The sequence below is a fragment of the Canis lupus genome, chromosome 1, assembly GCF_011100685.1.
Source record: "Canis lupus familiaris isolate Mischka breed German Shepherd chromosome 1, alternate assembly UU_Cfam_GSD_1.0, whole genome shotgun sequence".
Lineage (NCBI taxonomy): Eukaryota > Metazoa > Chordata > Mammalia > Carnivora > Canidae > Canis > Canis lupus.
In genome coordinates this window covers 2,741,347-2,760,394 of record NC_049222.1, presented here as the reverse complement: position 1 = coordinate 2,760,394, position 19,048 = coordinate 2,741,347, and the positions used below count along the sequence as shown (strand labels likewise).

Here is a 19,048-nt window from a genome sequence, read left to right as displayed (position 1 = left end):
TATGTAAATTAGTCTCTGAATGAACAGATGAACACTTTTTTCTTTACTCATCCTCAAAGTGAGGTCTTTTCATAATGGAATATGATATTTTTCAGTCCTTGTTCACTTTTCTCATAGTGGAGGCAGGCTGTGTGCACAGTGATCTGTCCAATTCCAAGTTTACATTTGATTTTTTACATTGGGCTTCTCTTATGGGCTGAAATATGTTCTTTTCTAGTACGTAATTTACTTTCTTTTCCCATAAATGAATTGGTGGAGGACTAGACAGGTTAATACTACCAGATTCTCCTCTAGGGTTTACCTGTTCACCGATGAGTCTCCACTGTTGCCCACACCTTACAGTAGGTCATTACTGTCACCATCCACCCCACCTGGTCCCTATTTGCTGAACATTTGACAGGTTTGCTTATTGACTTCTTATAACTATGATCTCTGTGCTACTCTCACCACCAGTTTACAGATGAGGAAACCAAAACTTGGTGAGGTTCAGTGTGTGTTGAAAAAATACACAGATAGATCTGGTTCATCTGATTCCAGAATGCAGACATTTACACTGTTCTCTAATGCCTGGGAGAGGGGAATGGCTGTTCGATGCTTCTCCATCCTCCCTGCCCCAGGGTCCCCCCTGCTTGGCCTCATCCACTATTCATTTCATCTTTTTCTTCCACAACCTTATAACCTTACAGACTTAATTTCCATTTTCCCCTATTAAAGCACAAGTTATGACAATTTTGAGAGTTAAATTAATTTATCTTGAGATATTAAAAATTGAGATCATCTCATATGTATTTGCAAGAGAATCTCATTAAGATTTCTAAGTTCAGTTAGGTAGAGTCAGCTCTTTATACAGCTTGTGAGTTAGCTATGCCCTTGATACTGTTTTTCTACTTATTATTTTCAGTTCACTGGCTTAAAGCTAGCTAGCTATTTGCTCTTAGAAAGGGAAAGAAGTAAATTCTACAAATATTAGTGTCATCTTAACTTCTGTCCAAACATAATGTTTTTAAAGGGTTTACAGAAAGCTAATTTTTTTTTTTTTTCTTAGGACTTGAAATTGTAGGAATTCTGTAGTGGTGTTTTTGAAATGAAATAAAGACATCAAAAGGAACAATATTGCCCAAGACACTGATCAGTGAGAATGACTTAAACATTTAAAAAACATAAACTGATAATACAAAATGCTGGTGAGGATGTAGAGCAACTGGAACCCTCATCTACGGCTGGTGGGGGTGCAGAATGGGACAGTCACTGTGGCGCATGTGTGGGGTAACTTCTAAACAACTGTATGCTTACCACCCAACCTACAGTACAACCCCTAGGTACGAAGATAAATGAGAACATGTGTTCACACAAAGATTTCTATGTTGTCTACAGTAGCTTTATTCACAATACAACCAAACTGGAGTATCCCAACAAACGGTCCACCAACCTTTGTGTAAAGAACCTGTAAGTCATTTACCCAATGAGATGCCACCCAGCAATGAAAATGTGTGAACTTTTGAACATGCATCAACATGGATGGATCTCAGAATAGTGGTGACAAGTAAAGGAGGCTAGACTCAAGGTTATATATTGTAGAAGTCCATCTATATGATACTCTGGAAACACAAGACTGTTTGAATGGAATCAGATAGGGCTTGTGAAAAGCCACAAGTGGTGGGAATGATTAGCCATACTGGGATGGGAGGGAATATTTTGGGGTGGTGGGAATGGTCTGTATCTTAATTGTGGGGGGGCATTTTCACAACTGCATTGCTTTCTCAAAGCTCACAAATCTGTGGACTTCACAAGGATGAATTTTGCTATATGTAATTGTTCCCAACAACCTGATATTAAAAAGGGGGGGGGGATACATTTCTTGATTACCTCTCTTCTATACAGCCCTCCTACCGTTTCCCAGCTACTGGCTTTGCATAATAAGTGGTGTTGGGAGGGCCCCAGGAAACCTGTTATTTCCTTTCCTTGAGCCAGTGGTTATTGACTTGACTCTATTTACATTTGTAGAGTCAGAGGACTCCTTAGAAGTGTCCCTGGAGCACAACATCCCAGCCACAAAGCCCATGCCCCAGCATGAGGGCAGTCTGGCTCTCGAGGGACTATCTAGGGCACAAGTCCTGTTCCCCCAAGCGAGGGACTGTGGTCTTTCCTTCTGTGTGTCTTACAGAGGTGGTCAGTTTTGTGTGAGCCAGGAGAGGGGGGGAATTTAGGAAGACTGCCCATGGAACAGAGATAGGTTTCCGGGTGACTTGCTCAGAAACTGCTGGCAACTTCTCCAGTAAAACCAAGTGAATAAGTAGATACACTCACTTCCTTCTCATTAGGGATTGCGCAAAGTAGATATACTCACTTCCTTCTCATTAGGGATCGAGACTTCAGACATTTTAGAAAATGCGCAAAATTCAGCTCAGAGAATGAAAGTTTTATCTCTTCCCTTCTCTGATTCTGAGGAATTTACTCAAGAAAATAAGACTGGAAAAGGGAAAATTAGATTTTTCCAAACAAGCACCCAGCTTTTAGAAAGTTAGTCATTAGAATTCAATATAGTGGTTCAGAAGTGGCCTTTCCATAGTCATTTATAATAGGCCCAGCAGGGGGTCTGTGTGCTATCCTTAGCATTCAGAAATTCTTCCTTTACTGGGATTTCATTCATCCATCCATCCAGCCAGCCAGCCAGCCAGCCAGCCAGCCAGCATACACTTAACAAGTATCAGACATTCTGTTCAGCCCTGGAAATACATTGGTAAGTAAGTTAGAAATCATCTCTTCCAAATACAGAGGAGTGTTCCAACAAATACCTGGGAAATCCAGTGTGACAGTTGCTTTGAGAGAAGAGGTAGAGATAGTCTTGGGGTTCAAGACACACTACTCCAAATATGGTGCCGTGGTGCATTGAGTATTTTAAGCTGAAGGAGTTTAAGGCCTGACAGAAGTAGGAAGGTCACCCCTTTCCCTGAAGTAGGTCATAGAACCCTCCTGAGAGGCACCTCACTGGACCCAGAAGGCAGAAACTTCCTTATCTCCAAAGCTACAGGGACCTGAGAAGGATCCTCACAGGCAGGCCATGCTGTCTCTCCCAGCCTGGAGCACTCACCTCCTGCTCCCCACCTGTCTGTCCTGCCACACCCCCCGCTCTTCCTCACACTCAGCATCATAGCACTCGGCTCACCGTCTCTTCTGGTTTTCATCTCCTTATGACAGCTCCCATGTCACATGGAACCAGTGTGTCTACTTTTCTCCCGTTAAACTGTCTATGTCAGCTGACTTTCCAGACCAGCCAGGAACCCTAAGAGGGTGGAGAGAAACTTCTTCCTCCCCGACAGTGGCTCAGGACAATTGGATGTGGGCACTTAGCCCACAGCAGGCTGAGAGCGCACATGGAGAGTCCTGTCTCATGCATTGAGATCTGAAGGCCCACTGCCGATGAGCAAGGCAACAGTCCATACACGCCCTGAGCCTCAGAAAGTCTGGGTAAGTTAAGACAGTTGGAATAATCGTACAGGGGGTGTGTCTGGGGGATGCTAAGGATACAGTCTGAAGGGATCCCTGGGTGGCGCAGCGGTTTGGCGCCTGCCTTTGGCCCAGGGCGTGATCCTGGAGACCCGGGATCGAATCCCACGTCGGGCTCCCGGTGCATGGAGCCTGCTTCTCCCTCTGCCTGTGTCTCTGCCTCTCTCTCTCTCTCTCTGTGACTATCATAAATTAAAAAAAAAAAAAAAAAAAATTAAAAAAAAAAAAAAAAAGGATACAGTCTGAAGACAAGATGGAGATTGTCTGGATTAGTGACTTTCGGTAGGAGATTTGAGCTTCATCCTTAGGGCAAGAGGGTTAAATGCAAAAGAGCATGGTATATTTTAATTATACAATTTTTCTTTTAGGAAAATCACTCTGACCTCAGGAGAGCAATTAGACAGGAGAAGGGATAAGATTGGAAGCAAGAGAAGAAGGTTAGAGGCATATTTGGGAGTAAGGAAACTGAATTTCTTTGAAAATGATTTTCACATCACATTTCCCCTCAGTCAAACCATGTGTATCATTTGGGAAAATTTACCATGGACTATCTATAACAGAATATCAGATGAAATTTCCATCTGTGTCCTTGATTAAGCCAAATGGGAAGGTTCTAGGGGACTCAGAGGGAAAGCTGGATGATTGGTCTTCCTGGGACGGTCAGCGGTTGAGAGCTACTTCTGGCCTGGGAATTTAGCATCACCATGCAATTATTTAGCAACCAGGCCAACACCACAATTTATTAATTTTAGACAAAAATTAATTGAAGGCAAAACCTGGAGAAAGAAACATCTTAATTTGTCAGAGGAGGAACTATTTTCTGGTTATGATTTGCTCACCTCAAAGGAGGCAAAACAGAATTTGCATTGAGTGTTAGTGTGTCCGGAAGTGGCAATGTTAGTGGAAGTTCTGGTTCTCTAATAGGGGGTTGGTGCTGGCTGGGCAGAGATATGGCTGTGTCTATCTACGTCTAGCAAATGACACTGTGGTACTAGAGGAACTTGTGCTGGGCTTGTGTGTTTGATGCTGGAAACACCAAGCAGGAGGTACTAACAACTCCACAGCAATTAAGTCTTATGTTTTGACCTCTCCCAGCACAACATTGGGAATTTGGGCCTCTACACCTGACACTTGGGAAAATCTTAGAGTCAGGGAGTCATACTTAGAAACTTATAACAGAATTAGCCATTAATGGGTCAGTGCTCCTTCTTATGAATATTCTGTGGTAGTTGGGTTTAACAGACCAGTCTGATTGTGTAAGCCACGTCCAGACACAGAAGAGTAGGAAGCAGAGACAAGAGATGAACACTCCGGAAGAGAAATGAGATAAAAAGCCCAAGGATCAGTGTGATCTCTGGACAGCAGCCCCAGTGTGTTCGGCCTGAGAGCAAGCTAAAAACGCACACTTGGGGCCCCTGCTCCCCACTGTTGAATCAGGACTCCTGCGGTGGGGAGGCGGGACCAGCCAGCTATGTGTCTACAGGCCCTCTGGGGGTCCTCAGGTCTGAGAAGCACTTCTCTATGTTTTACAATTTCACATCTTCTGGTAAACCTCAACCTTCCACCTGCCAATGATTGTTTTCAGAGGACTTTTCAACCAAAGGTCTTTGATGATGGAACAGGAGACTGTGAGCCACTTAACACAGATCCTGTTTTTGTTAGATCTGAATGACACAGAGTTCGGCCTTAGGTTTTTAATAAGGAGAAAAATTGCAGAAAGGCCATGATTTATTAAAAATAAAGTGGTGCCTGAGTGGCTGAGCTGAAGGCTCAGGTCATGATCCTGGGGTCCTGGGATTGAGCCCGGCGTCACGGTCCCTGCTCAGTGGAAGCCAGGTGAGCACAAGTACCTCAGTGAGAAGGGCCGGGATGGCAGCCAGGGGCCTGAGCACAGGGAATGATACAAGCTGCTTCATGCCATGGGGGGCCTGACTATAGCTTATCACTCACAGTGTCCTGACATGACCACCAGCACAGAGAGACGGGCTGGGGATCGGAGGGCCCCACCAACGGTTGCTACAATGACAGCAGCACCCTGTGCAGACCTTAGAGGTGGCTGACCTTTCTGGTTGCCCTGGAGGTAATGGGCAGTCAGAAAACCTCGCTGGGGATTCCACAGCATGGGCAATTCCTCCCCATCCTGAGGTGACAGAGGAACGAGAGCTGGGGGAGGCCTGCGCACCTGGTTGCAATTGTGCGACTACAGCATGAACATCCTGCCTTGGCTCGTTTCCTGTGCTAAGGCAAGGAACGACTGGGCTTGGGGTTGTCTCTGAGCCACCAGGGGGTGACACCAGATGCCTTCCTGGGTGGCTCAGCGGTTGAGCATCTGCCTATGGCCCAGGGCATGATCCTGGGGTCCTTGGATCGAGTCCACACTGGGCTCCCTGCAGGAAGCCTGCTTCTCTCTCTGTGTCTCTGCCTCTCTCTGTGTCTCTCATGAATAAATAAATAAAATCTTATTAAAAAAAAAAAGGAAGTGACACCAGATTGGTGATGCTGAGCTCTTTGAGCCTCCTCTGTGCTGGGAGGCAGCCACTCTCTCCCGTCTGGAGCAGCCACCTGCCTGAAAGCTTTCTGGTGGCTGCACCTGCGGCAGCGTCCCCTCCTGTAACTGACTGTGACTCCAGGACATACCCCCCCCCCCCATGATGTTTACTTCCTCCAGACATGCAAACACAAGCAGGATTTTCTTGGAGGAGCGGCACTCCAGCTCAAGAAGATAGCAACTTAGTGTCTCTCAATCTGTAGTGACAGGAACCCAAGACATGCTTACAACTGGGTACCAGGGGGGAATCAGCCCCAAACCACAGAACGACAACATCTTGAGCCTGACTTTTGACATGGGTCACTGGTGGGTGTGGGTTATTTTGTTGGCTGGGGAGCTGGGAATGTGCTAGCAGCTGGCTTGGCTAGGGATCCTCCTCAGCAAAGACAGAGCCAGTGAGCACAGAATTCCAGAGTGTTGCACACCGGTGGTCTCTAGGATCACCAGAAGGTGTCAGGAAACCGCACGTTTCTCCAGAGTTCCTGACACAGTAGGTCTGGGGTGAGGCCTGAGAATCTGCATCTCAACCAAGTTCCTGGATAATGGTGACACCATCGGCCCAGGGACACACAGTTTGAGAACTGCTGCTGAGAAGGCAGCCCGAAGAGTTGGGCTGCAGGGCTGCAGGGGTGGATCTATCATGAACAGTCTGTCCTACTGCCCCCCAACCCCACTCCCTGGACACGTGAGGAAGTGCACTGGCACAGGGCAGCCTCCTGGAGGAGTCCGTGCCCGCTGACCTCTGCAGCCTGAGGGAGATGCTGCCCGGGGTGCCCAGGCATGGAGGGGAGAAGTGAGATCTCAGGGTGACAGAGGCCACAGTCACCGCCCCCCCCCAGAGAAAGGGCCGCAGTGAAAGGGGGGCGTCCAGAGCATTTCGAGGTATGAGCATCAGTGGTAGAGGCTAGGGGGTCACTGAATTCTCAGAGGATAAATACATGGGAAACTTATCAAGCTGTTACCTGCCATGTACAGGCCAAACCATCCTAGGTCTCTGGGCGGAACAGTGACTCCTGTCCACACAGCAGGACGCTTCTATGTAGAAGCAAGATGAGGTCACCAGGTCATGGATGGTGATGTTAGAAACAGCCACTTCCAGGTGGTCTGACATTACTTCTCGTAGCAACCTCACAACTTGATATCTTTTAAGTGACTTGATGGCATAAATAAATCACCAATTTTCAGAGTTTGTAATATTTGATAAGAAATATGTTAGTAAAATGACCAGTTATTGTTCAGTTTGTATTTATTTCATCTTTTTTCAGTTTCCTAAATTTTTTTTCAGCTCCCAAGAATAAAACAAGATGAATTTTAACAGTTAAACACCAAGGAGGACATGAAAGAGAAAGTAAAACAAATCTGTAGGCACTGTCTTCACGGTCCTGGCAGCACAAGTGGACTATTAGGTCTCGGCAGGTGAACCTGTATTTTGTGGCCTGATTTCTGTCGTTAGCCGGTCAAAGAAGCATCATTTCTTCCACAAACAAGCTTCTCACTCAGGTAATGTTAAGATTACGTGAACGACCTTTCCTGATTACTTACTTAAGTATTTTACAGCAGATTAGATTTTTTCAGTTCTTAATGGCGGCTTTAGGATTTTAGGGACATCCTCCTGAGCACCAGCCAGAGTGCCTTGTGGGTCTCCAGAGATTTCTTCAGAAAGAACTCAAGAGGGCGTTCTAGAACCATGCTTGGCGGCACCGCCGGTCTCCACTCAGTGCTCCAGGGTAGAACAAGGGCATTGCTGGAAAATCAGCTTTACCCTCTGCTGGCTTTCCCACAGCCGGCTGCAGGTGCAGGCAGGCATCCTCTCCATGGAAGTTAGACTTGTTTGTCAGAGAGACAAGTCACCAAGTAATAAACACTGTTTGCCAGATAGAAAAGAGAAAAGTTGCCAGAGATAAAAGTTACTAAGCTACAGACACTTCAATGAGCAGCAAATGATTCTATTTATGGAAAGAAACATTTTAAAAAATCACCAGATAATTGCGAATTCCCTTTTTATCATCAAAAAAACCCCTACAAAACGTTCACTCGGTTAATAAGATGGAATAACGTAAAATACATCAAGTACAAAGCAGAAGATGTCATTATCTTTTTGCTCCTCAGAAGTTGGGTGGATTCTTCTACTCTTGACTATTACATACAAATGTAGCTCACACAGGAAATGTTTTCGAGAAATGTGATCAGGGCTGTACACATTGTAAGTTCTTTCATCTCCAAGTGTCTCTCGCTGTTCTTCCCTATTAGCGGAGACCGAGACTCCACATCTTAGTATTCTCACGATGCCCCACAGACAGTGTTTATTTCGATGAGTGGGTGAAGCGTAAGGAGCAGTGTATCAGAGTTAATTTATCAACTTATTTATTAATTTATTAACACAATTTAGATAGGCAGTCAGATAATCTCCAATTTTCTTACTCTGGCCAAATACAGCATGAGCACCTGTTATCTGAGTCCCCTGACGTGTCTTTGTTTCTGTGGGAATGATTGCTGAAAGGGAGCAAACCACTCTTGAATTTTGGTGTTTCCACGATGATTGATTCATTTCAGAAAATGTGAAGTTTTTACGACTTCCTCTTCCATGTGAAGTACAGAACCATTTTGTCAAGTTCCCTACCACCCTTCAGCGAGTGCCATGAAATTTTCAGGGAAGGTGTATTGAGTTCTGGATTAACTTGAGGAAGATTACTATGGAGTAGGTAAAATATTGGATTTTCATTGTTGTCTCAGGTCCATTTATACAGCATGTCTGTATGGTTTGTGTATGCAAAGAAATCTACCTTCTTTCATTAGTTTAGAGGAAAATTAATACTTTTCTATGTTGATCCTATATTGAACTACTTAATTTACTGAACCCTGGGTTTAAAAACTATTAGTTTTTTCCTCTTGATGTTTAGGATCATCCCATGTGGGCAAAATCTATTTTGTTGTCCTTTCCAACATTGTTTAGTTATTTATTTATTTTCTTGCCATATTCTGTTAATGGCATACTCCATTAATGGCACTCAGATTATTTCAGTGACTGTTTTATTGTTCAGATGCCATTATTGCTTACCTTTGTTCAGTAGAAATATTTTAGGAAGTTTTGTTATTCCCTTTATTTTGAAAGAGTTAAAAAAAGAGGGGGGTTCCTTGGCATCTTGACAGACCCCATTTATGCCTTAGTGGTCTATGGACCCAGATTATTTCATTTTCTCCTCAGTATTCTTGGTCTGTGCCCATTGATCAAATTTATTTTTTTGTGTATTTTTTTACTGGAGTTCGATTTGCCAACATATACTATAACACCCAGTGCTCATCCCATCAAGCGCCCCCCTGAGTGCCCGTCACCCAGTCACCCCACCTCCCCACCCACCTCGCTTTCCACTACCCCTTGTTCATTTCCCAGAGTTAGGAGTCTCTCATGGTTTGTCACCCTCACTGATATTTCCCACTCATTTTCTCTCCTTTCCCCTTTAATCTCTTTCACTATTTTTTATATTCCCCGAATGAATGAAACCATATAATGTTTGTCCTTCTCTGATTGACTTACTTCACTTAGTATCATACTCCCTCGTTCCATCCACTTGAAACAAATGGTGGGTATTCATCCTTTCTAATGGCTGAGTAATATTCCATTGTATATATAGACCGCATCTTCTTTATCCATTCATTTTTTGATGGGCACTGAGGCTCCTTCAACATTTTGGCTCTTGTGGACATTGCTGCTATAAACATTGGGGTGCAGGTGTCCCAGAGTTTCACTGCATCTGTATCTTTGGGGTAAATCCCCAGTAGTACAATTGCTGGGTCCTAGGGTAGCTCCATTTTTAACTCTTTGAGGAACCTCCACACAGTTTTCCAGAGTGGCTGCACCAGTTCACATTCCCTCCAACAGTGCAAGAGGGTTCCCCTTTCTCCACATCCTGTCCATTATTTATTGTTTCCTGTCTTGTTAATTTTCACCATTGTCACTGGTGTGAGGTGGTATCTCATTGTGGTTTTGATTTGCATTTCCCTTATGGCAAGTGATATGGAGCATTTTCTCATGTGCTTGTTGGCCATGTCTATGTCTTCTTTGGTGAAATTTCTGTTCATATCTTTGGCCCATTTCATGATGGATTGTTTGTTTCTTTGCAGTTGAGTTTAATAAGTTCTTTATAGATCTTGGATACTAGATCTTCTTTATAGATCTTGGATACTGTTTGATAGGGATCTGATATGTCATTTGAAAATGTCTTCTCCCATTCTGTAGGTTGTCTTTTAGCTTTGTTGACTGCTTCTTTCGCTGTGCAGAAGTTTTTTATCTTGATTAAATCACAGTAGTTCATTTTTGCTTTTGTTTCCCTTGCCTTCATAGATGTATCTTGCAAGAAGTTGCTGTGGCCAAGTTCAAAAAGGGTGTTGCCTGTGTTTTTCTCTAAAATTTGGATGGATTCTTGTCTCACATGTAGCTCTTTCATCCATTTTGAGTTTATCTTTGTGTATGGTGTAAGAGAATGGTCCAGTGACTGTCCAATTTTCCCAGCAACATTTATTGAAGAGACTGTCCTTTTTTCCAGTGGATAGTCTTTCCTGTTTTGTCGAATATTAGTTGACCATAAAGTTGAGGGCTCATTTCTGGGCTCTTTATTCTGTTCCATTGATCTATGTGTTTCTTTTTGTGACAGTACCACACTGTCTTGATGATCACAGCTTTGTAGTACAACCTGAAATCTGGCATTGTGATGTCCCTGGCTCTGGATTTCTTTTTCAATATTCCCCTGGCTATTCAGGGTCTTTTCTGATTTCACACAAATCTTAAGATAATGTATTCCAACTCTCTGAAGAAAGTCCATGGTATTTTGATAAGGATTGCATTGAACGTGTAAATTGCCCTGGGTAGCATAGACATTTTCACAATATTAATTCTGCCAATCCATGAGCATGGAATATTTCTCCATCTCTTTGTGTCTTCCTCAATTTCTTTCAGAAGCATTCTGTAGTTTTTAGGGTATAGATCCTTTACTTCTTTGGTTAGATTTATTCCTAGGTCTCTTATGCTTTTGGGTGCAATTGTTAATAGGATTCACTCCTTAATTTCTCTTTCTTCAGTTTCATTGTTAGTGTACAGAAATGCCACTGATTTCTGGGCATTGATTTTGTATCTTGCCATGTTGCTGAATTGCTGTATGAGTTCTAGCAATCTTGAGATGAAGTCTTTTGGGTTTTCTAGGTACAGTATCATGTCATCTGCGAAAAGGGAGAGTTTGACTTCTTCTTTGCCAATTTGAATGCCTTTAATGTCTTTTTGTTGTCTGATTGCTGAGGCTAGGAATTCTAGTACTATGTTGAATAGCAGTGGTGAGAGTGGACATCTCTGTCTTGTTCCTGACCTTAGCAGAAATGCTCTCGGTGTTTCTGCATTGAGGATGATATTTGCTGTGGGCTTTTTGTAGATGGCTTTTAAGACACTGAGGAATGTTCCCTCTATCCCTACACTCTGAAGAATTTTGATCAGGAATGGATGCTGCATTTTGTCAAATGCTTTCTCTGCATGTATTGAGAGGATCATATGGTTCTTGTTTTTTTCTCTTGTTGATGTGATCTATTATGTTGATTGTTTTACGAGTGTTGAACCAATCTTGCATCCCGGGGATAAATCCCACTTGATCATGGTGAATAATCTTCTTAATGTACTGTTGGATCCTATTGGCTAGTATCTTTTTGAGAATTTTTGCATCTGTGTTCATCAGGTATATTGGTCTATAATTCTCCTTTATGGGGGAGTCTTTGTCTGGTTTGGAATTAACATGATGCTGGCCTCATAGAACGAGTTTGGAAGTATTCTGTCCTTTTCTATCTTTCAGAACAGCTTTAGTAGAATAGGTATTGTTTCTTTTTTAAACGTTTGATAGAATTCCCCTGGGAAGCCATCTGGCTCTGGACTTTTGTGTCTTGGGAGATTTTTGATGACTGCTTCAATGTCCTCCCTAGTTATTGGCTTGTCCAGGTTTTCTATTTCTTCCTGTTCCAGTTTTGGTAATTTGTGGTTTTCCAGAAATGCACCCATTTCTTCTAGAGTGCCTAATTTATTGGCGTATAACTGCTAATAAAATGTTTTTAAAATCATTTGCATTTCCTTGGTATTGGTTGTGATCTCTCCTCTTTCATTCATGGTTTTATTAATTTGAGTCTTTTTTGTTTTTAATAAGACTGGCTAATGGTTTATCTATCTTATTAATTCTTTCAAAACCAACTCCTGGTTTTGTTGATCTGTTCTACAGTTCTTCTGGTCTCTATTTCATGGAGTTCTGCTCAGATCTTTATTAATTCTTTTCTTCTGCTTGATGTAGGTTTTATTTGCTGTTCTTTCTCCAGTTCCTGTAGGTGGGAGATTAACTTGTGCATTTAAGTTTTTTCCACTTTTTTGAGGGATGCTTGTATTGCGATGTGTTTCCCTCTCAGGACTGCTTTTGCTGTATCCCAAAGATTTTGAACAGTTGTATCTTCATTTTCATTAGTTTCCATGAATCTTTTTAATTCATGTGTGGTCTGAAAATATGCAGGAGACAATCCCAATCTTTAGGAATCAATTGAGACCTGATTTGTGATCCAGTATGTGGTCTATTCTGGAGAAAGTTCCATGAGCATTTGAGAAAAATGTGTATTCAGTTGTGTTCAGATGCAAGGTTCTCTATATATCTGTGAAATCCATCTGGTCCAGCATATCATTTAAAGCTCTTGTTTCTTTGGTGATGTTGTGCTTAGAATATTTGTCATTTGCAGAAAGTGCCATGTTGAAGTCTCCTAGTATTAGTGTATTATTATCTAAGTATGTCTTTACTTTGGTTATTAATTGATTGACATGCTTGGCAGCTCCCACATTAGGGGCATAAATTTTCATGATTGTTAGATCTTCTTGTTGGATAGACCCTTTAAGTATGATATAGTGTCCTTCTTCATCTCTTACTACAGTCTTTGGGATAAAATGTAATTTATCTGATATGAGGATTGCTACCCCTGCTTTCTTTGGAGGACCATTTGAATGATAATGGTTCTCCAACCTTTCATTTTCAGGCTGGAGGTGTCCTTAGGTCTCAAATGAGTCTCTTGTAGACAGCAAATAGATGGGTCTTGCTTTTTTATCCAGTCTGAAACACTGCATCTTTTGATGGGATCATTTACCTCTTTTACATTCAGAGTTACTATTGAAAGATATGAATTTAGTGTCATCATAATACCTATTAAGTCCCTGGGTTTTTTTGGATTATTTCCTTGGGCTTCCTCTTTCTTTTACAGAGTCCCCCTTAATATTTCTTGCAGAGCTGGTTTGGTGGTCACATATTCTTTCCATTTCTGCCTATTCTGGAAGCTCTTTATTGCTCCTTCTATTCTGAATGAGAGCCTTGCTGGATATAGCATTCTTGGCTGCATGTTCTTCTCATTTATTACCCTGAATATATCCTGCCATCCCTTTCTGGCCTTCCAGGTCTCTGTGGAGAGGTCTGCTTTTAATCTAATATTTCCCTCCAAGTTAGGGATCTCTTGTCTCTTGCTGCTTTAAGAATTTTCTCTTTATCTTTGGATTTTGCAAGTTTCACTATTAAATTTCAAGGTGTTGAATGGTTTTTATTGATTTTGGGAGGAGGAACCTCTCTATCTTCTGGATCTGAATGCTTGTTTCCCTCCCCATATTAGGGAAGTTCTCAGCTATGATTTGTTCAAATATGCTTTCTGTCCTTCTGTCTCTCTTGGTGCTCTCTGGAACCCCAAGGATATGTAGATTTTTCCTTCTGAGGCTATAATCTATTTCCCTTAACCTTTCCTCATGGTCTTTTAATTGTTTTTCTCTTTTTTTCCTCATCTTCCTTCCTTGTCATCAACTTGTCTTCTATGTCACTCACTCTTTCTTCTACCTCATTAACCTTCATTGTTAGGACTTCCAGTTTGGATTGCATCTCATGTAATTTTTAATTTCTGCCTGATTAGGTCTAAATTCTGCAGTCATGAAGTCTCTTGATTCCTTTATGCTTTTTTCCAGAGCCACTAGTACCTCTATAATTGTGCTTCTGAATAGGCTTTCTGACATTGAATTGTAATCCAAATTCTGTAACTGTGGCAGAGAGTACTGTTTATGATTTTTTTTATGGTAAGTTCTTTTTGCTAGTAATTTTGCTCAGTGCAGAGTGGCTGTATGAGTGGGCTGAGCCAAGAATATCAATCACGACCCAAGTAAATTTCACCCTAGATGATTCTGTCGAGGTCAGAGACCAGAAATTGAAAACAAAGAGCAGAATGAAATAAAGCAAAATGACCACTAAAGTAAAAAACAAATTTTAAAACAAAGTAGTAAAAAATAAAAGACCAAGAATCCCAAAGAAGAAGAAAAAAAAAAAAAAAGAGAGAAGAAAAGAAGGGGGAGAGGTTAACTGGGAGATGGTGATGTTGGCAAAGTTGTTGTGTAGGGAGAATGTAGTCTACCTGAGGGGTTCTAGAGGGTATTCCTCTTGTTTCTGAGTGTATTTAGTTATGTATGTTAGAAGATACTCAGTCCCAAATTTATATAAACCAGTATTTACATAAAGTATTTATATAAATACTTGTAGAAGGCTGCAACATTGACCACCAAAAAATAAATGAGATAAAAGAGGAGGGCAGAATGGGAATGAGGAATCTCACAGAATGAACCAGCACAGTATGCCACTTGGTTGTAGGTGCATACTGGTCATGTTGTAGAAGGTATTAACTTCCAACATTGTAGAACAAAATGAGGCAGAGAAAACAAAAAACATAAAACAAAACAAAAAAAACATATCTTGTATATCTCCCCAAATTAAATTGAATATATTGAAGGGAATCTAGAAGTGGAAAATATATCTAAGACCTGTAATTGTAGAAATATGAAAGTCAATAAAGGAAGAATCTTAAAAATGAAAAAATGGTAAAATATTGTAGGTAAGGAGGGAAAAGAGAAAAAAATTGGAAATTTACAGTCTGATATAAAAACGAGTTGTATTGGAAAATGGAAGAAAAAAAATAGGAGGGGTCCCCTCTGGTTCTATATACTGTAAATCCCTCGACTTCCCGTGGAGCTTTCCAGTGCTGCTCGGTCAAGAACTTGCTCTCCCCCTGTCCTTCCAGCTGGTCTTCTGGGGGAGGGGCCTGCTGTGCTGACTCTCAGGTGTGTGCACCTGGAGGAGATGCCCCACCCCCCTGCTGGGTTCGGGGCTCAGGGAGATGTTTACCCCGTGAGGCCTCTGTGCCCTAGGGCCCCGTGCCTCCCAGGCACAGGTGACACCAGGAGGAACAATGACACTGGCAGTGGCCAGCTCTCCAGCCCTGGAGTCAGGTCCTGCAGTAACCACGGCAGCTCCCAGTCCGCAGGGGCCTGGATGCTCCGGGAGTGGGGGGCGCCACTCTGCACAGCTTGGGAGCCCTGGTGGCAGGAGCATCCTCACCATCCTGTGCCCTCATGGCCTCCACCTGTCCCGCAGGGAGCACAGGATCCTGGGCTGTGTCCCCGGCGCCCTGGGATCCAGGGCCTGCGCTGCTGGGATCATGCTCTGGGCCAGGTCCTCCGAAGGCAGCAGGTGCAGCCCCCTCCCCGCAGAGTCCCCCCTGACCCCCAGCTTCTCCCCGAGGCCCCGCCGGGCACCCCAGCCCTTTATGGCTCCGCCCGCGGTGTGGGGCGCTCTCCCCCGGGCGCCCACCTCTGTGAGTGACCCCGGGAGACTGGAGGCCCCACCGCCCCTCCTGAGATTCGGCTGGATTTTCCTGCTAAGCACCTTCCTGTCCGGAAGAATCCAGTGCGGATTTTTAGAGTTCATGTGTCTCTGGGGCTGGGCTTTCCCATCCTATCCTCTCCCCTCGGGCCTCAGCCTGGCTCCTCATGGGGACCCTCCCCCACTTGATTCTTTTTTATTTTATTTTTTTCTCACCTTCCTACCTTGTTAGAAACAAAAACCTTTCCCTCTGTAGCGTTCTGGCTGTTCTCTCTTTAAATCTCAGGTCAAATTCCTAGGTTTTCAGGATGTTTTGAAAGTTGTCTAGGTAAACTGGTGGGGCCAGGTGAGTTGAGGACCCCACTCCTCCACCACCTTGCCCCGCCTCCTCCCAATGATCACATCTATTGACCTAACATAGAATGGCATATGAATTTGTATTCAATATCCTTTCAAAATTAATATTTAAGTATGAGTAAATACAACATTTCATAAGTTATTTTAGTCCTATATATGTAGCCAGTTGAGAAAAAGGGCAAATGTCTAGAAACTATGAAAGATAGTTTTTTAAAAAGAAGTTTTTTTAAAAAAAGACAACAAGAAATTTAAAAATGCATCATTTATATTCACAAGAAAAACATTGTCGTTAAAACTGCATATTTGAAACAGTATTTTATGTGGAATGCCAAATAGCAACAGAAAAAAGAGTTTCAGTAGCTTTCTCAAAGTCCCTCCAGCCATGAAGTGCAGATCTGGGGTCTGGGTCTCTGTGCTTGGAATCCAAATTCCCTGTTGGCACCTGCTGGGGGCATCTGAGCAGACCATGCCCTCTGGAGAACGACCAGCCTGGCTCTGTCGGCAGAGGTCAGGGTAGTTGTGATACTAAAAAGACAATATTCAGGATGTAGACATCGCATGAATTCTTTCCCTTTAGAAATATTTTTCCCTATCAGTTGCTTGAAATTGTACCATGGTAGAATTTTAATTTTTTTCTGGTGGTTTTATTATTAGTATTATTATTTAAAGATTTTATTTATTTATTAATGAGAGACACAGAGAGAGAGAGAAGCAGAGACACAGGCAGAGGGAGAAGCAGACTCCATGCAGGGAGCCCATGGGGGACTTGATCCCAGGACCACGGGATCACGCCCTGAGCTGAAGGCAGATGCTCAACCCCTGAGCCACCCAGGCATCCTTCTGGTGAAGTTTTAGTTGCCTCTTTCTTTCCCACTGACCTGAGAACGTGCCTCTGATGGATAACTTCCACATCCTCAAATGCATCCAGGATCTTATACACGGTGTGTTGCATCATATCTTTTATTTCTGAATAACATTGTTTATAACATCGTCAAGTAGTTTTATAAAAAAGCCACTGTCTCTGAATTAATCCCTATTTGTAAGTGTCTTTATTTCAGCCTTGCCTGTGATTGATGATTTCTCTAGGTGTCAGGCAGGTTCAAACAAAACCAGGGTGTCTCTGACGATGGTCAAGGCCAGCAGCATTCTTGGTCCTACACGGTGGCCTTGCTTCTCTTTGGAAGCTGCCATTTCTCTGCTTCGGTCAGAATTTTCCAGGATGTTTCCAAAGATGAGCCTTTAAAAATCCCTCCTACTTGTCCCCGAAGGGATCCTTTCCATCTGAACATTTGAGGTATTCTCCAGACGTGCTGGACGGCCCTTTCATTATTTCTCTGTGGACTCCTTACCTCTATTTTGCCTTCGGAGGTCTGCCGCTGTCCCACACTGGCTCACATGGTCTTTGCTCTCCTATTTTCTTCCTCTTCCTTCTTATTCTTTTGTTCTTCGTTTCACTCTGGAATACCTCTCTCTTCTACCCTACTTTCAAAAAGTTGTAACTCTAGAAAATAAACTGAGGGTCGCTGGAGGGGAAGGTGAGGGGGATGGGGTCACTGGGGGATGGACATGAAGGAGACAGACACGTGGTGTGATGAGCACTGGGTGTGATACAAGACTGATGAATCTCTAGTCTACCCCTGAAACTAATAATACACTAAATGTTAACTAGATTGAATTTTAATTAAAATTTTTTAAAAAGGTTATAAATGTATTTTGAAGTTGAAAGCCTTTTTGTCCTTTGATTGTTCCAGCTAATAGGATACTCAGTCATTTGTGAATGTAGTAATCTAGTGAATCTCTTAGAATATTAATTAAAACTAAATTTTGTCTACTCCTTGAGTTATCTCCATTTTTCCTGTGTCAGTGTTTATTAATCTTCCTCTTCCAAGATCCCCCCTCTTCCCCTCCCTGTCTGATGATCTTCAATGGGGCATTTAAACTGGATTGGCTATTCTAGATTGTTTTACTTGGACAATATCTCAGTCACATTATACATTTTTTTTAAAGATTTATTTATTCATGAAAAACCCAGAGAGAGAGACGGAGACACAAGCAGAGGGAGAAGCAGGCTCCCCACAGGGAGCCCGATGTGGGATTCGATCCCAGGACCCTGAGATCACACCCTGGGCCGAAGGCAGATGCTCAACTGCTAAGCCCCCCAGGCGCCCCACATTTTGTCTTTTTACTCAAACTCAAGCGAGTTGAGACGTGCTCAGCTAGCACACTGGATGCATTGGGCCTGGCTCCCCATCATTGTGTGGGAGCATCTCCTTCTGAGTCTATCCCCATGGCTGCCGATCTGGTTCTGAATGTCTCTTTGTTTTTCCCTCTGTGATTTGCTCAGATGCACCATTTTCGACCCTAATTTTTGTGCTTTTTTACTCTGAGTGTGAAGATTTTGATGATTGAAAACCCCAGGCTGCTTTTTTACCTGCTGCCTTCCCTCCGAGGGCTCCCGCTGCGTACCTGTCACACATTGCGCACGACTGCTGTCTCCCTCATGCTTTGCTTATTTCTTCTCCAGATTTTTACAGTCAGGGATCCGTATCTGAATGTAGAAGGGTGGAGTTTGAGGGGTGCAAGTGGTGGCCAGTGGAGGGTATTGGGGGTAAAATATTGCTCCGTTTCTCAAGGGAGCTCACACCATGTCTGCTTCTTTATGCCAGGAGTTGTGTGCAGTGTTCATAAAGGCTGCCAGAGCCACTTATTTTTTCAAGCACTTTATGATTTTTGAGGGCATTTCATAAAATATTTAGGTTCATCTTTGTTTATTTTCATTACTCTCAAGATTTTGATATTAATTTGCCTGCCTGTCTTCATTCTCGATTTACATTCTGTAACAATTTGCAAGAGACTTCATTAGAGCCCGAAAATGAGGCTTCTATTCCTTAACACTTTAGAAAATATTAGCTCTGTGTGAAAAGCATGGAATCTTGAATGTCAAGATTCA

General features: G+C 42.9%; 1 protein-coding gene across 19 annotated transcripts in view; it reads left to right on the top strand.

Annotated features, from left to right (window-relative positions):
* Nucleotides 1-19,048, top strand: part of GALR1 (galanin receptor 1) — a 73,651-nt gene that overhangs the window by 7,308 nt on the left and 47,295 nt on the right. For 14 of the 19 annotated variants that reach the window (XR_005353287.1, XR_005353277.1, XR_005353286.1 and 11 more), the window contains 2 exons: nt 3,199-3,468; nt 7,341-7,555. The exons of 4 other annotated variants lie outside the window; for them this stretch is intronic. The gene's annotated coding sequence lies outside the window, so the exon portion shown is untranslated. The remainder of the gene's footprint in view (nt 1-3,198; nt 3,469-7,340; nt 7,556-19,048) is intronic. One more of the 19 variants, XR_005353289.1, reaches the window with a different exon arrangement.